The sequence below is a fragment of the Acomys russatus genome, chromosome 13, assembly GCF_903995435.1.
Source record: "Acomys russatus chromosome 13, mAcoRus1.1, whole genome shotgun sequence".
Lineage (NCBI taxonomy): Eukaryota > Metazoa > Chordata > Mammalia > Rodentia > Muridae > Acomys > Acomys russatus.
The window spans coordinates 7,654,849-7,662,586 of NC_067149.1; the positions used below are offsets into that span (position 1 = coordinate 7,654,849).

Consider the following 7,738-nt stretch of genomic DNA (forward strand, 5'->3'; position numbering starts at 1 on the left):
CCATGGTGGTCTAAAAAGATGCAATGGGTTATTTTAATCTTCCGTGTCTGTTGAGGCTTGCTTTGTGACCAAGTATATGTTCAGTTTTTGAAAGGGTTTAGAGACGTGCTCAGAAGAATGGATATTCCTTTGTGTTTGAGTGAAATGTTCCGTAGATAGCTCCTAGGTCCTTTTGATTCATTCAAATTGTTAATTTAATTATTTCTCTGCTTAGATTTTTGCTCAATGACCTGTCCTTTGGTGAGAATGGAGTTTTGAATTCTCCCACTATTAATGTGTGGGTATCGATGCATTATTTAAGCCTTAAAAGTGTTTCTTTTACAAATGTAGGTCCCTTGTATTTGGTGTTTTTGTGGGACTCCTAACAGTGTAAACAGATATATCTGTGACTCTTGTGCCTGCTCCTGGGACTCCTTTCCTCCTATTCGGTTGCTTTGTTCAGTCTCAATATGAGGGTGTTTGTTTTGTCTTACTGTATCTTGTTTTGTTGTATTTGGCTGTTTTCTCCTAGAGACCTGATCTTTTCTGAAGGAAAATAAGGAGAGGGGAGGGAAGGTGAGACGAGTTCAGGGAGGTGAAACTGTGGTTTCAATTTGAATTAAAAAGAAGAAAGAATAAATGAAAGGAGGATAGGAAGAAAGGATGGAAGGAAGGAAGAAAGAAAGAAAGAAAAAAAGACGCCTCCATAAGATCAGCTTGTAGGCAAGGTTGTAAGGTGTTTTCTTAATTAGTGTTTGAAGTGGGAGGGTCTAGCTCAGTGTAGGTGGTATTACCCCTGGGCTGATGGTCCTGGGTTCTATACAAAAGCAGTCTGAGTAAGTCATGGAGGCAAGCCAGTAACCAGTACTCATCCACAGCCTATATCAGCTACTGTAACCAGGTTCCTGCCCTTTTGAATTCCTGCTCTGATTTCCTTCAGGAATGGTTTGTTACCTGGAAGTGTAAGCGTAAATAAACACTTTACTGTCCCCCATCTCGAAGAAAAACAACTGACACCACTCTTTAAAAAATGCACAGTAATAAGCACAAACAAGCTCACTGAAATGAAAATGACAAAGCACTGAAAAGTTTTGAAAAATATACAACTTCTATTAACTGTTTTAGCATTAAAGATGAAACATGTTGCAAATAATTATGAAGCTTAAGGGCCTTTATGTTAAGAGAGAATGCAGTTTTAAAATCTTATTTATTTATTTACTGCTCTCCAAGACAGAGTTTCATGTATCCTAAGCTGACCGGAACCTTCATAGGTAGTCAAGAATCACTTTAATTTTGATTCCCTTGCTTTCGCATCTCAGATGCTGGGTTTACAGGCAGGTGATAGCTACCACACTTCTTCTATGTGGTACTGGGTATCAACCTGGCATTTGCATGTTAAACATGTGCTCCACAACCTGAGCTATACTCACAAGCTCTGTTCTTACCGTTAGAAAGTTAAAAATAAAAGGCAGTAGATGCCCAGTTAATTAGACATGTTTAATAAATAAGCCAGCTATTGTCTCTAATGCCTGTAATCAAAGCACTCAAGAAACGGTAGCAACAGGTTACCTTAATTTGAGAGCTGAATAGGCTACTTAGTGGATTCTTAGCCAGCTTATACCGTAGTATAAGACTCTATCTCAAAAAAAGAAAAAGAAAAAAAGAAAAAAGAAAAATTTCCAGTTGAACTTAACAGAAATCCTTAGACAATTGTGCCTTTTTTTCAAATATTCTTTGTAGAAGCTTTCATGTTTACATTTTAAAATATAGTAGGGGCCATGTCTATGTTAAGATCCCAGGAAATTTCCCAAACTGATGTACAAATATTTGAACACACACATATACACATATGTGATCTGAATACACACATATATGTTTATATAAAACATTTCATTATATTAAGGAAGAAATTTAACAACTTTCTAAGAGGGCAATTACTGTGTTTCTTGAATCCCTTTAGTGTTTTCATGAGTTGTTGTTGCTCCACTATGGCTCTTTTTGCCACTACACACTTGTGACTTCTGTCCTTTTGCAGACTTTAAATGTTTTGAGTAGTAAGTGATTCTGATCTTAGTTCATGCAGTTTTAATTTAACTTAAGGTTTAGCTTACTTAATACTTCATTAAAAGACTTAGGTTGATACTTAGGAAACATACGCAATTTTTTTTGTGTGTAAAATTTGGGTAAAGATATTGTATTAAGGGCAACACATTTTAAAGAAACTTTTCCATTTCACCAATGTCACTTGTCATTTTTGGAATTATTTTCAAGTTCTGTACAATTAATAGATGGAGAAGATAACCAAAAGAATGGCAGAATTTTTTTTTTTTACTTTTCATTGATCTGACAGTGAATTGATATCTAAAATATATAAACATCTAAACAATTAAGCCACAGGAATGCCAAAAGTCCAATCAATAAATGGACAAGTGAAAAGCAGAAACATTTTGTTCAAAGGATCAAGTATAGTGTTCAGTAGTGATATGAAAATGTTCAAAAACCCTAAGCTTTGGGAAACTACAAAGTAAAACACATTAAGACGCCATCTCACTTCTGCCAGAATGGCTGTCATTAAAAGAACAAAAGCAGTGCTGACGCAGCAGAATGACATCTGTAGAGTGTAATACTGGGTTGACAGAACTGAGAATGATCACTACATACTATCAAACTCCTGTGTATTCAGTTATTACATTGTAATCGTTTACATAGCTCATTGGTCCATGTCTTCATAGAATGAGATTGTCTAGCAAGTTGCCATTTTCTTGAGAAAATTTATTCTATTGTTTGTGCTTGTTGCTGTTTTTACAAATTGCGTTCATATTCAACCCATTTGATCATTACTCAGAGCACCTCTATTCTGTAGATTGTTACATGTATATAAAATATTTTAAAGAAATGTGTGCAGTCCTTTTAGCATAAGGGTGAAGCTTCTGGTCAAGTGTGGTTAAAGATGTAGCTCCCAAACTCTGAAAAAGAAAGATCTTAGAATGAACAAAGCAAGAGGAACCATGACAGAATGGCAAGCAGACTTTTCATTCTTGGTAGTGTCAAGTATTCTGCATAGAACATTCATTGTAGTTCTCCCCTCAAAACAACAACGGTAAATCAAAACAAACAAATGCCAGTAAGTGTGTAGTAATTGTAAACTAGTAAGTCACTATAAAAATCAGGACGGGACACTTCTGGCGAGTCCAAATGGCCACAGCCGTTTAAGACTCTCATGTGACAAACTCTGGTGCCTCATATTTGACCACGTCCCCTGGATGGGGAGGCCTGGTGGCACTCAGAGGAAGGAGAGCAGGCTATCAAGGAGAGACTTGATACCCTATGAGCATATACAGGGGGAGGAAGTCCCCTCAGTCACAGTCATAGGGGAGGGGAGTAAGGGAAAAATGAGAGGGAGGGAGGAATGGGAGGATACAAGGGATGGGATAACAATTGAGATGTAATATGAATAAATTAATAAAATATATTTAAAAAAAGACTCACATGTGAGCACCGGGAAAAAGCTGAAGCGTTCCCTGAAGAAAAAGAAAAAAATTGAAATGGTAGCCAAGGCTGCAGTGTCGAAGCTGGAAGATGAGCTCAAACACTCTTCGAACGGAGAAGCATCAGTAGAAATCTGTGATGCAGAGATGGACCAGCCAGATGATGGAGCTATAGAAGCCCGCAGTGAGGACAATGTTGAATCCTGTGAGGAAGAAAATGAAGAGGCTGCAGAACCAAGCGCGCTGGAACTAACTCAGCCTGGGCAGATACCATGGCCAAAATCCTTAACAAAAAGACTCCTTAAAGTAAACCCACCATCCTCACCAAAACAAACAAAGAGCTTGAGAAGGAGAAGCTAAAGCAGGAGAGGGTGGAGAAGAGGAAGAAGCTGGATAAAAAGCAGGAGTGGGAAATGATGTGAAGAGTGAAGCCAGATGTTGTCAAAGACAAAGAGGCCGAGGGGGAACCTTCAAAGGATTGCAACGAGGGACGTGCTGCAGCCATTCAGTGCTGTTCAGAAACACCGAAGGAATGTTGACAAAAAAGTTAAGGAGGCAGGAGGCTCCATCAAGAAGCAAGCTAAGCCGATGTCAACCGTTTCCAAGAAGGATTTCATCAGCGTTCTTCGGGGAATGGATGATACAAATGAGACCGGTCCTGCTGGGAAGAATCCCCAAAGTCAGACCGACTGAAGTGAAATCAGAAGAGGGCCCAGGGTAGAAGATCCTGCGAGATGATTTCATGATGGAAGCCAGGATGAGGGACTGGGACAAGGACAGTGATGAGCCTGCTGGAGGCAGGTCAAGTGACTGAGCAGCTGGGAGCATCCAGCTCATCTCCAGCATTGCTAACGCTTGGGAGCCAAGAAAGAGGCCACCTGCTACACGCCGTGATTTCCTGAGAACAGGAACTGCATGCTTCTCTGTATGTGCAGACTGTAGTAAAATTGTGCTTTTAATCCTTACATAGCTGTAAGCCTTTTTCCAAGATGTTTGTACAATGAAATTTTTCTTATTGAGCAGTAAGATGTGCATTTTTCTGTCGTTCAGACACATACTGATCACGTACCAGTGTTGCTGAAGTGCAGTCCAAATTATAATGAACTGAATTTGGTGTTAAGAGTTCTCCGCTTTTCCACTCAGAATCAGAGATCTGTGGTGGGGAGGGAGGGATAGTTGGTGTCATTTGTTTGTGTTGATAAGTCTTTAAGACAAACCTATATAGTAACATTTCAGGTTGTAATCTTTTTTATTCGAATTTTAGAACCACAGATAAAGCTGTCTAATATCCATGTAAGATTTCTATGAAACTTAGCTCAGGTTACAAAGTTTGTGAGGGAAGTAGGTACTCACGTGATGGGTTCTCTTTTGAGAAGGATCCATGTCTCTCTACCTTTCCATAAAGTGAGCCCTGCTACTACCCATGCACACATACTTGCATTTGCCTAACCTGCTCTTGTGCTGGAGCAGGATGGACGGGAGTTCACTCCCCCTGACGGGAGTTTGCTCTCTCTTTGAAGGAAGAGGACCCACTTACAGTATTGTGTGCTTATTATAGAACGGGTCCAAAAGGAGGATTTGTTTTTATCTCACTTTGGAACTGAAGTATTGTATTAAATTACATGGCAGAGGTTTTCGTAAAAAAAACATCAGGAGGGGAATTCTTCAAAAAACAACACAAAATAGGGCCTGGTTATATAGATCAGTGACAGTGTGTTTGTCTTACTCTAGGTCCAACTTTAAGCACCTCAGAAAAAATAAGGAAATAACCAGCATATGCTTATCTATTTCTTGTGAGACTATTCATGTTAACCAAGTTATAGGTTAACCTGTGTGTCCAGCAGCCAATGAACAGACAAAAATAATATGTATATTTGATGGTCTTTAATTAAGTCATTAAGAATGAGATTATTTCATTTGTAGGAAAGTTAGTAGAATATGACATCAATGTATTAAATGAAATAAGTTAGATTTAGAGAGATAGATAATTATTATTCCTCTCATATGTAGGACCTACATTTTAGATGTACACACACACACATACACACACAGAGAGATTCAAACACACAGGTGGTGTGTGTGCTCACGTGTGTGTGTATGCGTGCATGCATGTGTGTGTATGTGTGTTTGTGTGCATGTGAGTGTAGAATGAAATGTAAAAACACAAGGGCTCCTATTTGAGAAGATAAAGGCAGCTAGTGGGGTTAACAGAAGAGGGTGATGAAGACTGAACAAAAATGTTATTGTGAAACATTTTCTTTCATAATAGTTATCAATACTGCTTTCTAAGAGAAACATTTTAAAAATGCATTTATTAACATTATATATATATATATATATATATATATATATATATATATATATATATATATATATATACATATATCATACATTTGGGACAAGTAACAAATAAAAGATTTTTTCTAAGAAAATATGAACCAAAGATAGTTTCTTCAGGAGATTCCCATATTATTTGAGGTACTACTGAAATTGCTTCACAGCAACGGTAAGTTGCTTAGCCTAACAATGCCTTACTTATGTTATGTTTCAAGTATGTCATTTTAAAGTACTTGAATGTGTAGCAGTCTCTTCTGCCACCATCCAAAGAACAAGGTCGAGATAACTCTAAAATCTTATTTGACAAAGACAAACTCCCTTTTCCTGTATCCTAATCATACTGCTTAAGGGAAAACTTATGGAGGAGAATTCTCCCTGCTTTATTCTTTGATTAAAAAAGAAGGAAAATACTACTAATGAAAAAGAATCAACCAAAGTCCGCATCAGTTCATGTGAGGACAGGTGGCAGGTGCAAGTAGGGAGACTTTGAAATTGCCTGGAGAGCTTTTGTAAAAGTTGGGCATTATCTTTACTGCTCTGAAAGCACACCCATGGCAGAAAGAAAGCTATAGCCTTATTTCTAACTGCTCTAGAGGGCATCAAAATTCTCAGTAGTTTGAAAAGACGAAGGAAGTCACAACAGGGCCAGACATGTATCTATGTGCTTCATAGGAGACTGACAGTCTGAGAAGGATAAGGAAATGGGGAAGCTCAGAGAGCTGAGACTTAGCACTTCCCCCATACACTAGGACAGGAGAGAAGGTGTCTGTGTGATCTGAAGTTTGAACCATTTTCCTTACTGTCTCAAGCAGGTCTGCTCCCCACCGTGTCCTTCTGCATGGGCCTCTCCTGTCTCCCCTCCATAAGACTTGCATACCTCTGCTCTCCTTCCCCTGGAAGGACTGGGATCCTGCCTCGGCTTCTTAGGGACGTGGGAACTAGGCACTTGTTTGCCTCTGGAGAAGGACAAAAACTGATCTTTACCCTGGGAAATTTGCCAGCATATATGTGGGAAGCAAACCTCAGCTGTGACTGTTCCCTGGGTGTATCAGATAGGGGCTGTTAGTGCTGCCAGGTTTTATGTGTCAGTGCCCAATGCAGGCTTTCTGACATTCCTTGCCCCTCCCACTCATCACCCACCCTAGATTTTCTATTCAACCCTGCTGTGTGTGTATACATATATATGTATACACACACACACACACACACATACACACACACACACACACACACACACACACATACACCTTTTCCTAGTCTGGTAAGACACATTGGTCCCAGCCTGCAGGTAAGTTAAGTACTTTTTATAGAAAGACACATGTAACAAGATATTTCCTTTATATCTGGGGAAAGTAAGAAGGGAGTTTTTTTTTAAGGCACTAGCTATGATGCCTCAGAAAAAGCCACAGGTGCCATTGAGTTTTGAGTTCTCCATGATCCTCTGAAGGGAAATATTTGAGCATGTCTCCTTTCAGACTTTTTTTTTTTTTTTTTTTTTTTTTTTGGCATTTAAAGATTTTATTAACTTAAAGCTTTTTTGACAATGAGATGGGTCTGGGTCTGCTTCTGGCAGGACTCTCATTCTGCTTCAGTGAGCATCAAAGGCTCATATTGTGGCAAGCTAGGCAGTGGGTGAGAAAGTGGCCTTGCATCAATTACAGACAGATTAGTAAACATACTTCTGGAAGTGTCTCCAAGGGCTTTCCAAGGAATACTGACCAAAAGGCAGCACCATCCTAGAGCCTGGGGGTCTCAGTGTGATAAAAGGGCAAAGGGAACACAGGAAAGAGTTAAAAAGATTCCCCTCTCATTTTTTCTGGTCATGTTTATGTCAGTTTCTCAGCCCCAGTACAAACACCCCACCATGAAGCACCACTGAAACAATGAGCCAAGTAAACCTACTCTTCCCTTAAGTCAGGTCTTTTTTCAGGGCG

At 39.2% G+C, this 7,738-nt stretch overlaps 1 pseudogene; it reads left to right on the forward strand.

The window, feature by feature from the left end:
• The first annotated feature begins 2,540 nt into the window (after positions 1-2,540).
• LOC127196945 (RRP15-like protein) lies at positions 2,541-4,281 on the forward strand (annotated as a pseudogene).
• Positions 4,282-7,738: the final 3,457 nt, after the last annotated feature.